Genomic DNA, 17,213 nt, shown 5'->3' on the forward strand with positions numbered 1-17,213 from the left:
TATCCCTCCAAACCCTTCCTATTCATATACCGATCCAAATGCCTCTTAAATGTTGCAATTGTTCCAGCCTCTACCACATCCTCTGGCAGCTCATTCCATACACATATCACCCTCTGTGTGAAAACGTTGCCCCTTAGGTCTCTTTAATATCTTTCCCCTCTCACCCTAAACCTATGCCCGCTAGTTCTGGACTCCCCCACCCCAGGGAAAATACTTTGCCTATTTATCCTATCCATGCCCCTCATAATTTTGTAAACCTCTATAAGGTCACCACTCAGCCTCCGACACTCCAGGGAAAACTGCCCCAGCTTGTTCAGCCTCTCCCTGCAGCTCAAATCCTCCAACCCTAGCAACATCCTTGTAAATCTTTTCTGAACCCTTTCAAGTTTCACAACATCTTTCCAATAGGAAGGAGACCAGAATTGCACGCGATATTCCAACAGTGGCCTAACCAATGTCCTGTACAGCCGCAACATGACCTCCCAACTCCTGTACTCAATACTCTGACCAATAAAGGAAAGCATACCAAACGCCTTCTTCACTATCCTATCTACCTGCGACTCATGCAACAGTGTGAGAAGGCAGTTCATCATCACCTCCAAGACCATTAGGGATAGGCAATAATTGCTGGCCCAGTCAGTGAAGACCACATTCCATAAATGAGTTAAAAAGAATTGGTATGGGCAATTACTGCTGGTGTAGTCAGCAATGGCCATATTCCATGCACAAATCAAAATAAATGAGAATAGTCTCTAGGAACTTCATCATTTGCAGGTCGTGCATATAGGCTGGGAGGCATTTCTCAGCACCATTCTTCCATTATCAGTGTGCCGAAATTTTGAAACTCTGATCCTAACAACATTGTGGAGCACCTTCACAAAACTTTTACTATGATTCAAGAAGAAGGCACACCACCATTCTCTCAAGAGAACATATGGATTGGAAATAACTGGTAGCCTTGTCAGTGATACCCAGAATCTGAGTTAATATTTTTAAAAAGTGTAATTATGCAACTTTATTTTTAATTTTAAAAATTTTGTTAGAACTTTGTTTATCCATACTGTCCACACTCAAACTATCAAATTTATTCATTTTTAAAATTTTGATCTGATTTATTATTGTCACATATACCTAAATACAGTGAAAAGTTTTTGTTTTGTCTGCAGCAAAGACCAGAGAATGATTGAAGAGAGTGAGGAATACAAAGTTACAGCTGCTAAGAAGGTGGACAAAAAGCAAGATCAACATTACATTTGAAATTTGAGAGGTCCACTGAGACTCTAATTACAGTGGGGAAGAACCTGTTCTTGAACTTTCTGGTACATGTGTTTCAACTTTTGTATCTTCTATATGACGGAAGAGGTTGGAAGAGATTATATCTGGGGTGGGAGGGGTTTTTGGTGATGTAGGCTGCCTTTCTGAGGCATCAAGAAGTGTAGATGGAGTCAATGGATGGAAGGTGATTGTCTTGAGTGATTGTCTGGGCTGTGTTCACAACTGTCTGTAGTTTCTTACAGTCCTGGGCAGAGTAGTTTCTGTACCAGGCTGTGATGCATCAGATAAAATGCTTTCTTTGGCACATCTATAAAAGTTAGTTGCTTATGGACAAATTTCTTTAGTCTGCTGATGAAGAAGAGATGTTGTAGTGCCGTCTTGATCGTCACATCAACATGGGTGGTCCAGGTCAGATTGTCGGTGATTGTCGCTCTCAGGGACTTAATGCTCTCAACCACCTCCACCTCAGCTGCATTAATGAGATGGGGATGTGCCCTCTTCCTTGATTCCTGAAGGTTTTCTTGCCAAGCAATTTTTATCTGACTGAATTATAACTAATAACTTCAAATTACTGTAAACCTGAATATCAAACAAGTGGATCAAAATTTGATTTGAATTTGAAACAATTAATCTACTTGCATATGAGCTAATCAACTGGAAAAAAAGTATTTGAAGACAATATATTCATAATTGAAAGTTGTTTTCATCCACAAGCATTGTATTACCTAGAAGCTGGATTTAATTTCATTAAAATGGTCCGGAAGGCTGATTTACCAAGGGATTCAAATTAAAGCACTCAGTAATTTGTAAATGGAAAGGTTGATTATGAAGTTTCAATATAACAAGCTGCTTTATATTTACATATGTAATGCTAAGCTGGATGATATGAGAAATGTGACATAGAAAGAATGATGGAATTTGTGCTGGATGTTTTCAATTCATAAAAGATATTAGATTTTGTTATGATCCCTGCAAAGACTAATTGCTTTGAGAAAGTTATTCAAATTTCCAATGGCTGACTATAGGATCACATGGTAAGAAAAATGTTTTAGGATTTCTACTGCAATAAACAAACTTAAAGCAACAGTGATCTAATCACTTTGGTTGATAATTTATATTCAAAACTACAGAAACATCCACTTAATTTTTAAAATGAATGAAAATCCCACTCCACAGTTGTACTCTAAAGTGGATGTTTCATTCTCCTAAAACCAGTCCAAACTGTTCTCAGTTCCAATTATTTGTTTTCTCTTTCTTTTTCAGGTGAGGTCCTCCTAATCCTAAAACTGACTTTCACACTGAGTGATGTCTAGTGTTTTTAATGAGGTCAGTCAGGTGGACCTCATAGCAATGAGTTCCCTGATTGGAGCTTCTAACCTGGTCCAATCAGAGAGCCCTGGATGACAGATATAAACAGGAGATTGTCTGCACTTTTGTATGTAACGGTATTGTCTAATGTATAAATGTCATTGTCACTGTCTTGTCAGATGTGGAACTGGGATTTGAGGTTTGTCCTCCTCTCCCTGTGAAATGGTTGAACAGTAGGGTTCGGGGCCTAGCTTTGCTGCTCCTCTCCCTTGTAAAATTGCTGTCTTTTGTGTACAGCTGTCAATGTTTTTTGTAAATTGTTTTGTAACTTGTTTAATAAAATAAAAAAAAATAAAAAAATAAACAGGAGATGTATGCTTAGGTGCTGGTACTGTTTGCATGGCATTGAATTATGTTCATCCATCAGAAGAATATATTGTACTAAACTAAATGCAGTATAATGGATAGTTGAACTCAACTTGCCATTTGGGGGCCCCCTGGAAAGGGTTTTCAAGAAACAATCATAATGTTACAACTGAAAAAAAATAAACAGGAGATGTGGAATTATTTCACTTTTTTGTGCTGCGTCTAAATTAATACTGGCACAGACCAATTGACTCCATTAGAACGATTACAATCACTTATCCCTTCATGGGCTCGGCCAACGTTTTAAAAAAAAAGAGATTTAGAATCTCCTCAGCTTAGGGAACTGACTCTGTGCTGGCTAAGACATAGTCAGTGTGTTCCTATTGCAGTTGGTTTCTGCTTTTTTTGCGGGGGAGAAATTCCTGTTCTTGATTCCGCTGAATTATATAGCCAGTTTGTTAACTGGTATTCCTTTTTTAGTGAAGACTGATTTCTAAACACAGTCACTGTGTTTGAGGTATAACTCAATTCTCGTTAGGGAGCTGTTGTTTCACTGGCTGGTTACAGCCTGCATGTTACTTTTTTCTGTTTTACTTTTTCCTTTTCTCAATGTTGACTTTGTGGCAGGGCTTAGCTCTTGCATTCTGGTTATCTTCGCTCTGAATGTGTTTTCTCTTTTTTGGTGTTTGGACTGAGCCCCTGTGAGAAAATACATCTTTCCAGATGAGGTGGCTCTATATGGGTAGGCCTGGCCCTTAGTGGGTGACTAGGCCTCTGTAAAGACTGAACATCTGTGTGTGCTGGGAGGTGAGCAATTGCTGCATTGTGGAGTGGACCGCACCTTTACAATGTACTGTGTTCCTGTGAGTGGGCCTGGACCTTTGGATGGACTCAGATGTCTGAAGACTGTACACCTGCGTGTGGCGTGAACACTGCCTTTGGGAGTGGACCCTGAATTGCAGACTGGACCCTGCTCCTGTGAGTTAACTGCACCTTCACAATGTACTGATCCTGTGAATAGGCCTGCTTCTCCCTGGAAGGGCTAGGCCTCTATGGAGAGTGAACACCTGTGCGTGCTGGGAGGTGAGCATTGGTTACATCCTGAAGTTCAGGCGTGGACTCTGTCTTTGCATTGGAAAGTGTATTGTCAGGATTTTGTTACTGTATGTGGGTTTTGTAATTGTTTGTGTGGGCCAGAGTGGGCAAGTCAGTATGCGGGGTGCTCAGGAGCTGGAGGGCTGATGACCAGCCCGGGGGTGGGGGGAGGCGGTCTGTTACTACGCAGGGTGGATGGGGGCAAGGCAGCCGGCAGCGTGCTCATAGGAAAGCTGTTCAGAAGAGGGGCAGCCAGTATACAGGCTGGCTGGTGGGCCAGAGGGTCGATAAGAAGCCTAGAGGAAAGCGGGCCAGCAGGACTCTGTCAGTACATGGGGTGGCCAGGTCCAGGCAACTGATAGCGTCCTCACAGGGAAATGAGGACAAACCTCTAATCCCACCTTAGATCAATCAAAAAGGAAACAGTAAATGCAATCACAAACAGACAGTCCGAAAAACCAAACAATAAAACAGTGCATGTATCGTAGACACCCTTTGCATTGCAGCAAGTCAGCTGTTCCTCCCACCTTCCAGCCACTCAAAGATAGCCCACTCCCATGCCCTTTCTGGCTTTCATCATGCCTCATTTCCCTTCTGACCTCTAAGACAGCCTGCCCCGGTACCAGCCGGGGTGACAGCGCTGAGGATGGCCCACCCACCTTCTGGCTCTCAGGCTGCCCCTACCTACCATCTGGCTCTCACCCATTCTGACATGCCATTTGGCCATTGGACTGCCCTGACACATTCTGGCCACCTCTAGGACAGTCTTTCCCCTCCCTGGGGAATAGCACAAAGGGCAGTCCACAAGCCTTCCAGATCTCAGTCTGCCCTAATACACCTTTGGGCTCTTGGCTGCTCTGACACTTTCAAGCCACCTCTGCGACATACCATCCCAATTGCCCCTACTTGGGACAACAGTGCTCAGAATAGCCTACCTACCTTCTGGTGCACAGGACAGCCAACCCACCCTCCATCTCTCAAGGTGACAGCTTTCAGGATGACCTATGAGCCTCCCAGCTCAGTGAGGCCCGTCAGACCCAGGGACACACAAGACAGTGCAGGTGATATACCCAATAAGCAATAAGACAGTCAATTACCAAAAGAGTCTTTTCTGGTACACTTTCCATTACCGTTATCAGTTCTCTTCAAAATGCAGAGTCCATTCCCAGGAACAGAGTCCACTCCAGTATGCAGAATGCATTGTCAGAGTCCACAACCAAAGACAGAGTCCATTCTGGTATGCAGAATGAAAATTACCGCACCAAGCCTCCTCTAATTCTGAGATGTTAGTTTTATTCAGCAGTTCGGGAACCGGGGGAGTCTGTCAGGATTTTGAGACATATAACTTTGGTTCTTGATACCGACATGGTGTATCAGTGACTGCAGAACCAGGCTTTAACAAAATCTTCTCTGGAATCCAACCCTTCAGTTTGCTTAACATCTTAGCTAGGCTGAGAACCTATACCAGGAGAAAGTGAGGACTGCAGATGCTGGAGATAAGAGCTGAAAAATATGTTGCTGGAAAAGTGCAGCAGGTCAGGCAGCATCCAAGGAGCAGGAGAATCAACATCTTGGGCACAAGCCCTTCTTCAGGAATCTATACCAGTGAAGCTTTACAGATGAAGGGTGCAAATTCCGTTTTCTTATGAGAAGCAGCTGGTTCAGTTACCACTGATTATAGTAAAAGGCTCTGGCCTAAGTCTGATGGGGCCCAATTGGCTGAAAGATTCACTTTGATTGGCTCAACATTTTTCGATTAGAAAATGGCTGCCTGAGGGAAGCCCTAATTTGGTGGCACAGTGTCTCACTGCTGCCTCACAGTGCCAGGGACCCAGGTTCGATTCCAGCCTTGATCGACTGCCTGTTTAAAGTTTGCACATTCTCCCCTTGTCTGTGTGGGTTTCCTCTGGGTGCTCCGGTTTCCTCCCACAATACAAAGATGTGCAGGTTAGGTGAATTGGCCAAGCTAAATTGCTCAGTGTTCAGGATGTGCAGGATAATAGAGTTGGGGAATTGGTCTGGTTGGGTTACTCTTCAGAGGGTCAGTGTGGACCTGTTGGGCTAAAAGGCCTGTTTTTACACTGTAGGGATTCTATGATTCTACAAATGCCTAGATATTTTTCAGGAAGCTCTAGGGAGGATCAAAGGAGGAAAAAAATTATGTATTGGCTCCCATGTCTGTCCTGGAGCTTAGGTCTTTCCTTGGACTGGTGAATTATTAATGAAGTTTAATACATAACATAGCCTCTGTCCTGGCATCCTTATATCAGCCTTGGAAATGGTCTTTTAGCCTTTAGGGAAGAGAAGAAGCAGCCATCATTGTCTAAAGTTTCGACACAATGATCTCAAGTGAGATCTGATGTTGACATGCTTAGCTCACTGATCGCCCAATGGAGAGGAATGCCCAACAGTGTATACTTCCCAGACTTTGGCTGATGCAGAGCATAAATATCTCTGGTTTGGCAGTCATCTTTGGTGTGAGGAAGATCCACCAATACCTTACCAACTGTAAATTTGTAATAGTAACTGACCACAAACGCCAGCAGGGGCTAGTCAAAGAGGACAATGTTGTGATGCCCATAGCTTCGAGTCAAATTCAGTGATGGGCTTTCATTCTAAGTGAGTACAATTCCAAACTGGAACACAGTCTGTGAGGCCAAGTAACAAATGTGAATGCCTTGAGCTGCCTCCCACTGGCAGGTACAGCAGTGGTAGTGCTGTTTCTGTAACAGTCTGCTCTATTTTAAAGTCTCTGGAGTTCCCTTTTGGCCACCACTGATGCTATCAGACTGTGGAGACAAAGATCCAATCTAGTAAAACTGCACAGTTGGTAATGGGGGAAACCAAATGGCCATCTCAACCAGAACTGAAACCCAGTGAGACCAAATCCCCCAAGTCGGTGTGGACTTGTTGGGCCGAAGGGCCTGTTTCCACACTGAAGTAATCTAATCTAATCTAATCACTTGCTCCCCATAGCTTTGACTCGAAGCTATGGGGAGCAAGAGTGATTATATTAGATTAGATTAGATTAGATTACTTCAGTGTGGAAACAGGCCCTTCGGCCCAACAAGTCCACACCGACCCGCCGAAGCGCAACCCACCTATACCCCTACATTTATCCCTTACCTAACACTACGGGCAATTTAGCATGGCCAATTCACCTGACCTGCACATCTTTTGGACTGTGGGAGGAAACCAGAGCACCCGGAGGAAACCCAGGCAGACACGGGGAGAATGTGCAAACTCCACACAGTCAATCGCCTGAGTCGGGAATTGAACCCGGGTCTCTGGCGCTGTGAGGCAGCAGTGCTAACCACTGTGCCACCATGCCGTCCAGGCTATGCTGCAGCCAGATTCCGGTTGCACTCCACCGGGGTCACCCAAGGGTATCCAAAATTGGTGAGAAATTGTCTGGATTGAGTGCAGACATAGCTGCGCTGGTGGGGCAGTGCCCAGAATGCAAACAAGGACAAAAACTAACGACAGCTGCTCCCCATATCTGTGAGAATGGCAGGGCTCAGTTGCACATCAAATGCCAGCCCTTTCATAGGCTCAACATTCATAGTCATTGTGGACACCCACTCAAAGTGCTTGGACCTAAATAGAGTTCATTCGTCAAACGATCTTCAAGCACTGTGAGCATCTTTTGCAATGCACAGGCTCATTGAAGTGTTGGTCACAGACAATTGTCCATTTACCAGCAGGGAATCAGAGTATTTCCTAAAGTCAAATGGCATTCAAAGTATAAGAACAGCTCCATACCATCCATCATACAATGGTCTGATCTCCCTGGACTGCTTTGGAGGGCAAAATGGCATCAGAATGCTGGTACTGGACACAAGACTCCTGAAGTCCTCAAAAAACTCAATTAAGCTTGTGAGACATGTTTTCCACACACAAAGCCATGCTCACTATCCTTAATCAGCCCTTGCCTCTCCAAATGCAGGAAAATCCTATCTCTTAGAATCCCCTCCAACAATTTACCCATCACTGATGTCACACTGACAAATGTTATTGTTCCCAGGCTTCTGCTTATAGATTTTCTGAAATGAAGACACATTAGCCACCCTTTAGTCCTTCGGCACCTCATCCATGGCTGTACTTGATACAAATATCTCTACTAGGGGCCATGCAATTTCTTCTGTAACTTCCCACAATATCCTGGCATACACTTGATCAGGTCCTAGAGACTTATCCACCTTTTTGTTTTTAAAAACCTCCAGCACTTCCTCTTCTGTAATATGGACTGTTTTCAAGGTATCAATATTTATTCCTCTAAGTTTTCTCGTTTCCATTTCTTTCTGCACAGTAAAAACTGATGCAAAATATTCATTTAGTATCTCTGCTATCTCCTGCCATTCCACGCATACACAAAATTGTTGATCTTGAAGGGGCCCTATTCTCTCCCTAATTGTCCTTTTGCTGTTAATGTTATTGCACAATCTCTTTGGAATTTTCTTAACTTTATCTGCTAGCGACATCTCATATCCCCTTTTTCCCTCCTAATTTCCCTCTTAAGAAGGCCCCTCCACCATTTATACTCTTCAAGCGATTCACTTTATCCCAGTTGTCTATATGACTCCTTCTTCTTGACCAGACCCTCCTATCTTTATTCATCCATTGTTCCCACACTGACCAGCCTGACATTTCACTCTAACAGGAACAAGAGCCCAGCACATGGAGGCATGGGTGAAGCAAGCTCAGCATGAGGGAGAGTATGTCCTCATGGGGATCCCTGCTTTCAGCATCTGTAGGCCCATGGCTTAAGAAAGGACTATAATGCTTGATATTTGAACTTTATTTCTTTATTTTTCGACTTTTCTGCTGAGAAGCTGTAATACTAAACTTTTTAATATTTCTTTATTTCTCTTGAACTCTGTGGGAAGCCAGGGAGGTGATTGCTGGGCCCCTTGCTGAGATATTTGTATCATCAACAGTCACAGGTGAGGTGCCAGAAGACCTGAGGTTGGCTAATGTGGTACCACTATTTAAGAAAAGCCAGAGAACTATTGACAGGTGAGCTCGACATCGGTGGTGAGCAAGTTGTTGGAGGGAATCCTGAGGGACAGGATGTACATGTATTTTGGAAAGGCAAGGACTAATTTGGGATTGTCAACATGGCTTTGTGCATGGGAAATCATGCCTCTCTAACTTGATTACTACTTCAAAAACTTCAATGAAGAGGATTGATTAGGGAAGATCGTTGGACGTGATCTATATGGACTTCAGTAAGGCATTCAACAAGGTTTGTCATGGTAGATTGATTAGCAAGATTAGATCACATGGAATACAGGGAGAACTAGCCACTTGGATACAGAATTGACTTGACGTGGAAGACAGGGTGGTGGTGGTGGATTGCCTTTCAGACTGGAGACCTGTGAGCACTACAAAGGATCGGTGCCAGATCCATCGCTTTTCTTCATTTATATAAATGATTCGGGATGTGAGCATAAGAGGTATAGTTAGTAAGTTTGCAGATGACACCAAAATGGGAGGTGTAGTGAAATGCAAAGAAGGTTACCTCAGATTACAATGGGATCTTGATCAGATGGGCCAATGGGCCAAGGAGTTGGAGATGGAGTTTAATTTAGATGAATGTGTGGTGCTGCATTTTGGAAAGGCAAATCAGAGCCAGGACATATTCACATAATGGTAGGGTCCTGGGGAGTGTTGCTGAACAAAGAGACTTTGGAGTGCAGGTTCATTGTTCCTTTAAAGTAGAGTCTCCAGATAGATAGGATAGTGAAAAAGCATTTGGTATGCTTTCCTTTATTGGTCAGAGTATTGAGTATGGGAGTTGGGAGGTCATGTTGCGGCTGTACAGGACGTTGTTTAGGCCAGTTTTGGAATACCCTATGCATTTCTGGTCTTCTGCCTATAGTAACAATGTTGTGAAACTTGAAAGGCTCAGAAAAGATTTACAAGGATGTTGTCAGGGTTGAGCTATAGGGAGAGGCTGGATAGGCTGAGGCTGTTTTCCCTGGAGGGATGACCTTTAGAGGTTTATAAAATCGTGAAGGGCATGGATAGGGTAAATAGACACGTCTTTTCCCAACGGTGGGAGAATCCAGAACTAGAGGGTATAAGTTTAGAGTAAGGGGAAAAATTTAAAAAGGACCTAATTTAAAATTTAAATTATGTGGCAACCTTTTCAGAGGGTAGTGCATGTATGGAATGAGCTGCTAGAGGAAGTGGTGGAGGCTGGTACAATAACAACATTTAAAAATCATCTGATGAAGGAGCGTCGCTCCGAAAGCTAGTGTGCTTCCAATTAAACCTGTTGGACTATAACCTGGTGATTTTTAACTTTGTACACCCCAGTCCAACACCGGCATCTCCGAATCATAACATGGATGGTTAAATGAACACAAAGGATTTAGAGGGATATGGGCCAAGTGCTGACAAATGGGACTAGATTAGGTTAGGATATCTGGTCAGCAACTGAAGGATCTGTTCCCATGCTGTACATTTCAATGACTCTATTTCTGTAACTAAGATTTAGTACCTACATACTTTGTACCTAAGGTCTTATCTTGTACAAAGAACAAAACAGCACAGGAACAAGTCCTTCGGCCCTCCATGCCTACAGTGACACATTTTGCCCTTCCATACTATAACTGTTTCCGTTTACAGGATCCATATCCTTCTATTCCCTTCCTAATCATGTATTCATCCAGATGCTTCTTGAATGCTCCTATTGTCTGCTTCCACTACCATCTCTGGCAGTGCATTACAGGCACTCACCACCCTTTGTGTGAAAACCCTTCCTCACACATCTCTTTTTTAAATGTTCCCCCCCCGCAACTTGAACCTATGTGACCTAGCAATTGAGCCCGCTACCCTGGGAAAAAACCTCATACTTTCCACTCTATCCATAGCATTCACAATCTTAAACTTCTATTAGCCCTCAACCACCTGCATTCCAGAAAAACAAACTGAACCTATCCAACCTTCCTTCATAGCTAAAATCCCCCATACCAGGCAACTTCTTGGTAAACCTCTTCTGTACCCTCTCCAAAACATTCACATCCTTCTGGTAGTGTGGTGTACAGAACTGTACACAATATTCCAAGTGTGGCCTAATTAAAGTTCTATTAAGTTTCAGCAAAACCTTCTATCATTATACTCAACATCCCTACCAATGAAAGCAAACATGCCATATGTCTTTTTTTACAACCTTACCTACACATGCTGCCACCGCCAGTGACCTGTACACCCAGATCCCTCTGCATATCAATACTGCTAAGGGTTCTGCCATTCACTGTATAAATTCCGTCTGTACTTGACCTTCCAAAGTGCATCACCTCACATTTGCCCAGATTAAATTCCACCTGCCATTTTTCTGCCCATGCCTCCAACTAATCTATATCTTGCTGTATCCTCTGATAATCCTCCTCACTACCTGCAACACCACCAATCTTTGTTTTGTCTGCAAACTTACTAATTATACCACCTACATTTTTCTCCAAATGATTTATGAAGACCATGAACAGCAGAGGTTCCAGTGCTGATCCCTGTGGTACACATTAGTCACAACCTTCCATTCCAAAAAGTGTCTTTCCACTGCTACCCTCCATCTCCTATGACTAAGCCAGTTCTGTATCCATCTTGTCAGCTCACCCCAATACCGTGTGACTTCACTTTTAGTACCAGTCTGGCATAAGGGTCCATGCCAAAGGCTTTACTGAAGTCCACGTAGACAACTTTAACTGCTCTTCCCTCATCAATCATCTTTGTCACCTCCCCAAAAAAACTCAACCAAGTTAATGAGGCAGTTTTCCCAGCACAAAATCATGCTGTCTATATCTAAGTCCATTTGCTTCTAAATGCACATAAATCTTTTCCCTGAGAATCTTTTCCAATAATTTCCGTACCACCAACGTGAGGCTCACAGGTCTGTAATTTCCAGGATTATCCCTGTTACCCTTCTTAAACAATGGGACAATATTGGCTATTCTCCAGTTTTCTGGTACCTCACCTGTGGCCAAGGAGGATACAAAGATGTCTGTCAATGGTCCAACACTTTGTTCTTTTGCCTCCCTCAAAATTCTGGAATAGATTCCATCAGGATCTAGGGACTTATCTACATTATTAATGTGTGGCACCATTATACACTTCTCACGGTACTCTTGTACCCGTTATTTGAGAATAAATCCTAAATCTAAAAAATGCTTCTGAACTCTTGTTATCTAACTTTTGAAAGCCTCCTATTTGCCAATCATCCCTTTACCTGTGAATGGTCTATTCCAATCATCTTTTGAAAGTTCCAGTCTTATAATATCAAAATTTGCCTCACTCCAATGAATTCTTACACAAGGTTGATCCTTTTCCAAAACTATTTTGAAACTAATAGAGTTATGATCACTATTCCCAAAGTGCTCCCCTACTAACACTACAGTCACTTGCCCTGCCTTATTTCCCAAGAGGAGGTCAAGGTGTGCTCCTTCTCTAGCAGGCAGATCTACAGAATGATAAAGAACGTTTTCTTGAACACATTTAACAAAGAGTTCACTATCCAAGCCGTTAACACAATGGCAGTCCCAGTAAATGTTTGGAACATTAAGATTGCTTACTATCACAACCATATTATTCTTACATGTATCTGAGATCTCTTGACATATTTGCTCCTCAATTTCCCTCTGACTATTAGTACTTTCTATCAAGGTGCTCACCTTCTTATTTCGGAGATCCCTCCATATAGCTTCACTGGACAATCCACCAAAAATATCCCAGATGCAGCAGTAATGTTTTATATAATCAAAATTGCCACTCTCCCTCTTCTCTTGCCTCCTTTTCTGTCCTTTCTATAACATCCAAACCCCTAACATTTAGCAGCCAGTCCTATGCCTCAGTCAGCCATGTTTCTGTAATAACTATGATGTTCAGTCCCATGTTCCCATACATGCCCTGAGTTTTACAAACTTTGTATTTGTAATTGATTTTTTTTGTGCAGAATGTGAAATGACAGTATCAATTTAATTACTAGGCTGGAGTAAGTATTTAGTATTGAAAGGATTCCCATTACTTGTTCCATTATTGTGCCTATTCTAAAAAGCCCTTTGGTCTTACAATGTGGCTTTTTGTTTTGCAGATTTGTAAAAGTGCAGAAGCATCCATTAAAATGAAAACAGATGTTGATATACATGTAAATAATAGCACCTTTTGCAAGAAGTGAAGATTCCCCTGATACATTTCAGGAGAGCTGAATTTTGATAAGGGTGTAGGTTGCTGTTATTTGTGTCCTTAGGATTTCACTAAGTGGAATATTCAGGGGTTAGGCATTGAATGCACATTGCTACTCAATTGTTCTGTTCATGATATAATTGCAGTACATTTGCTCAGAAACACTAGAAATGTGTAGTGCCTATTTTATTTCAAAGGTCAGAGTAAACACAAATATCATAAAGCCCAGATCAAATTGTCAGCATTCTCGCAAAATGTAACTTCAGCTCTGCTGAATTTGTTCAAATGTCAGAAAAAAGGTGCAGCTTACTAATAATCAACTTAATGGATAATTTTATTCAGTCTTTAAAGGCTTTTTCAAATAGCCTATTATCTATTTTTGAAGTGACACATTTCAATTACATTTGCTTTCGATAAATGTACAAAATTCAGCTTGGTATTAATGTGTAGGTGTGTCATCGATTTGATGTGATGTAGAGGCCATTATGTTCCTGATTTATACCTAACCTGTCCAGAGAATTTAAAACAAAAACTTGCATCTTATTTTAAAAGATATTTGGACAATATTGGATGCTATTGTTTGACTGAATTTTGAATTAAAATTTTAATTAATTTTTAGGACTATTTTAACTCAGGATGATTAACAATTCAAATCTTCTGCTGCAGATCTTCTTTGAAGGTCCTTTTTCCAAGTTTCTGTATTTTGTAATTTTCACTCTAATGTTGCACTTGCATTAAAACTCTTTGATTTTGTCAATCAATGAAGTGTTTCAAAGAGATAAATATTGGCCAAAACATTTTAGCAATGAAAGAAATACTGAGAGAAGTAGATGGAGGGTCGGGGGCTCATCTAGCGCATTAACACCCAAAAAAAGCCAGTTGGGCCAAATAAAGTAAATTCTACATACATCTGTCTTGACCTTATTCAAAACAATTACTTGTGCTTATTGCCTTGTCAATAATATTAATAGCAGGTTATTAAATATTCTGATATTACAAAAAATATCCTCCATATCCATTATGGATAACATGAATAATAGGAAACCTAAAGCAGATTTCATGACAACTACACCAATCAACCTGGTAGACCAAGCTTTCTGCATATAATTATTATTCTGTATGACCACTGGTCTATTTAGATCAAAAACAAACACAGAACACTGGAGAAACTCAGCACGTCTGGCAGTATCTGTACAGAGAGAAACAGCTAATGTTTTGAGTATGTGTTATGGACCAGAAAAAACCTCCTCCTAATATATCAAGGAGATAGGCTAAACCCCAGCTTTTATCTTATTTAAAGGCAAGTTTAATGTGCTGTGTTCCATGTGTAATTGTTTGGGTACACTACTCGGCTTGAAGCAAAACAGACTTTATTCTTACCCTACAGTTAAAATACAAACAAAAGAAATAAGAATTGATATAACTTTAACTCTATTGGAAAACCTATTAGAAAAATAGCTTTTTTGACTATTAAACAGCAACTGCTTCATTATAATAACATCCCATAAACACACCCTTAGCAAAGGCAAATTCAGTAAAATAGATTGTCTCACATGCCATTCAGGCAGAAGAGGCAGCTCTAGCATCTCACTGTAACAGAGAGAGGAATTACAGCTTTCACATTCATCTTCAAGAGGGCAGCAGCTGCTGAAGGCTAAACTGTAGGAGACTGACTCCCCCAATTCATGCTGCTCCTATTATTCCAACTTCTAAGAAAAAGGCTCCTCAAGCTGTTTATTAGCTTGCAGGAGACAGCTTGGTACTTATGGCTCAGAATCTTTCTTCAAAAAAAAAACCCAGGTCAAAATACACCTCTTAAAGCCATAGTATTGTCACAATAGTACGACTTCAGAATTAAGAACTGATAACTCTATTTACATTCATGCTGCTTGCCCCACGTAAGAATATTGTTGAGTTAATGATAACGTGTTATAATTCTTGTCCTTATGCTCCACCTCTTTACTGAATACTGAGTTAATACTCATGATTCATTTATCTGTAGGCTTTCTATATTGCATAATTATTATAGATCAACATGATCACATAAGAGGACAAATACAATGGAACAATTTTCCCTTGATTTTCCAGTTGGGAAATTGATAGGAATGGGTACTGACTCAATGGAGAGTAAAGGTAAGAAATAAAACCAGTGTTCCACCCGCGTTGTTGATTTGCTGGTAGGAAGTTAAACTTTCTGTCGTTTTTCTGCAATTGCCTGAATCAAGCTAGCAGTCATGTTCTGAGAATTTAGAATTAGCTAATGAATGCAATTAGAGGCATTAACTATTTCTCAGATTCTACTGAGGATCAATTGAAATGATTCAACCAATATTTCAATAGTTTATGCTTGTCAGTGACCTATGTACAAGCACCTGCACTTGGCCGTATCATCACTGATTGATTCTTACACAGCTTTTTTTCTAATTTGTCAAAGATATTGTTTGCATAAATCAACTACACCAAAGTGAACTAACCACTTAACAACACTCTGTGCAGCTCATTTATGTGGATGATGCTCCAAACAGTGCCACTCTCCTCCTGCTGCATTTTCTTTATCAGTACTTTGACAGATGCATCAGTTATATGCAAAACATGCTTTTGTTCCAGACTAACAGAGTGTAGTTGTGCATGTTTATCGTCACTGTAATGTGTGTTATCGGGTACTAACAGTTTAAAATTAAGGGATTTTAAAATGGAGCCATCTTTGTATATTGATGGTTTATTTTTTTAAGGGGGGGAAGGTGTGGTGATGTTGCTCCTTCTAACAAGGTTATGTTGTCCTTGTGTCTTTTACGGCCTCTCTGAAAGAAAACAAGACTCCAAAAAGTTGAGGTTTGAAAGGTTTTAGGGCTAATTTGATTATAGCTAATAGAAACTGCCTCAGATAAAAGGCTTTCAAATAAAAAAAAACACTTGTATAATGAAAGGGGAGTGGCCAGTTCTCCCAGCTCAGATCTTTTCTGGTTTGGTTTGGTCTGGCTATTCACTAAAAGCAGTCAAGCAGTAGAGTTATGCAGCTGCTGGACTCAAAGAAAGAGAACCATGCTGAACCTCTCTCTGTGACTTCTGTCCTATAAGACCTTGTGTTGATTTTTACTTTTTGTGCCAAGGAGCGTAAATAGTGATTGTTTCAAGTATTTGCAACAGCATCATTTAAGTTGGGATAGTCTGTTGGACTTTCGGATAGTTTGTTATTCAGTATTTTTTTTTGTTTGTTTCATTTGGTAATCTTGTAAATAAATTCCATTTTGTTTAAAACTAAGTGGTTTGACCAGCGGCATCACTACTGGAATTTCTGCCTGACACCTATTCTGAAGTTGAAGGCGTGTACAGTACCTTTGAGAGAGTGAATGCTGTTTTGCACAGAGCTTGCAGGGACCTATCCTATGTCTAGCCTGCAGTCTGAGTGTACTGGAAAATTGAAAGTAGGTAACATTTGGCCATGAAACAAATACCTGAGTTTTAGTTGCTATGTTGACAACCATTCAAATTTAACCAATCAGTTTAAATTATGCCCCAGGATACTAAAACCCAATTGATTTTGAATTTACTCTTTTGCCAACTTTGAACCAGTGAGATGATCTGATGTTTGGGATATAAAGAAGCAGGCATTTTGAGAGTTAGCCAGAGAGAGAGAGAGAGACCAACTACCATCGCCAGAGTAACTGACAGCACACACTCTCTATCAAAGATACCTTTTTCATATGAAACATCTTTGTGGCAAAAGACTGAAGATGAGCTAGGGAGATCTACAGCCAGAGGAAGACGGACACAAATGACAACAGCCACTGTGTGGATTTGAAATTAAGTTAACATAATTTTAATGTGGGTTTTTATCAAAAGAGTATATTGGTATAGAGCTGGAGCAGTTAATAAGTTAAGAGAAAGGGGGCTTAGAGTTATAAATAGTTGCCGTTTAATGTTTACTTTTCAAGTTAAAGAATAAATTTATATTATTTTCTTTAAATAGTGGAATTTGGGAGTTC

This window comes from Chiloscyllium plagiosum, chromosome 34 (assembly GCF_004010195.1).
Source record: "Chiloscyllium plagiosum isolate BGI_BamShark_2017 chromosome 34, ASM401019v2, whole genome shotgun sequence".
Classification (NCBI taxonomy): Eukaryota; Metazoa; Chordata; class Chondrichthyes; order Orectolobiformes; family Hemiscylliidae; genus Chiloscyllium; species Chiloscyllium plagiosum.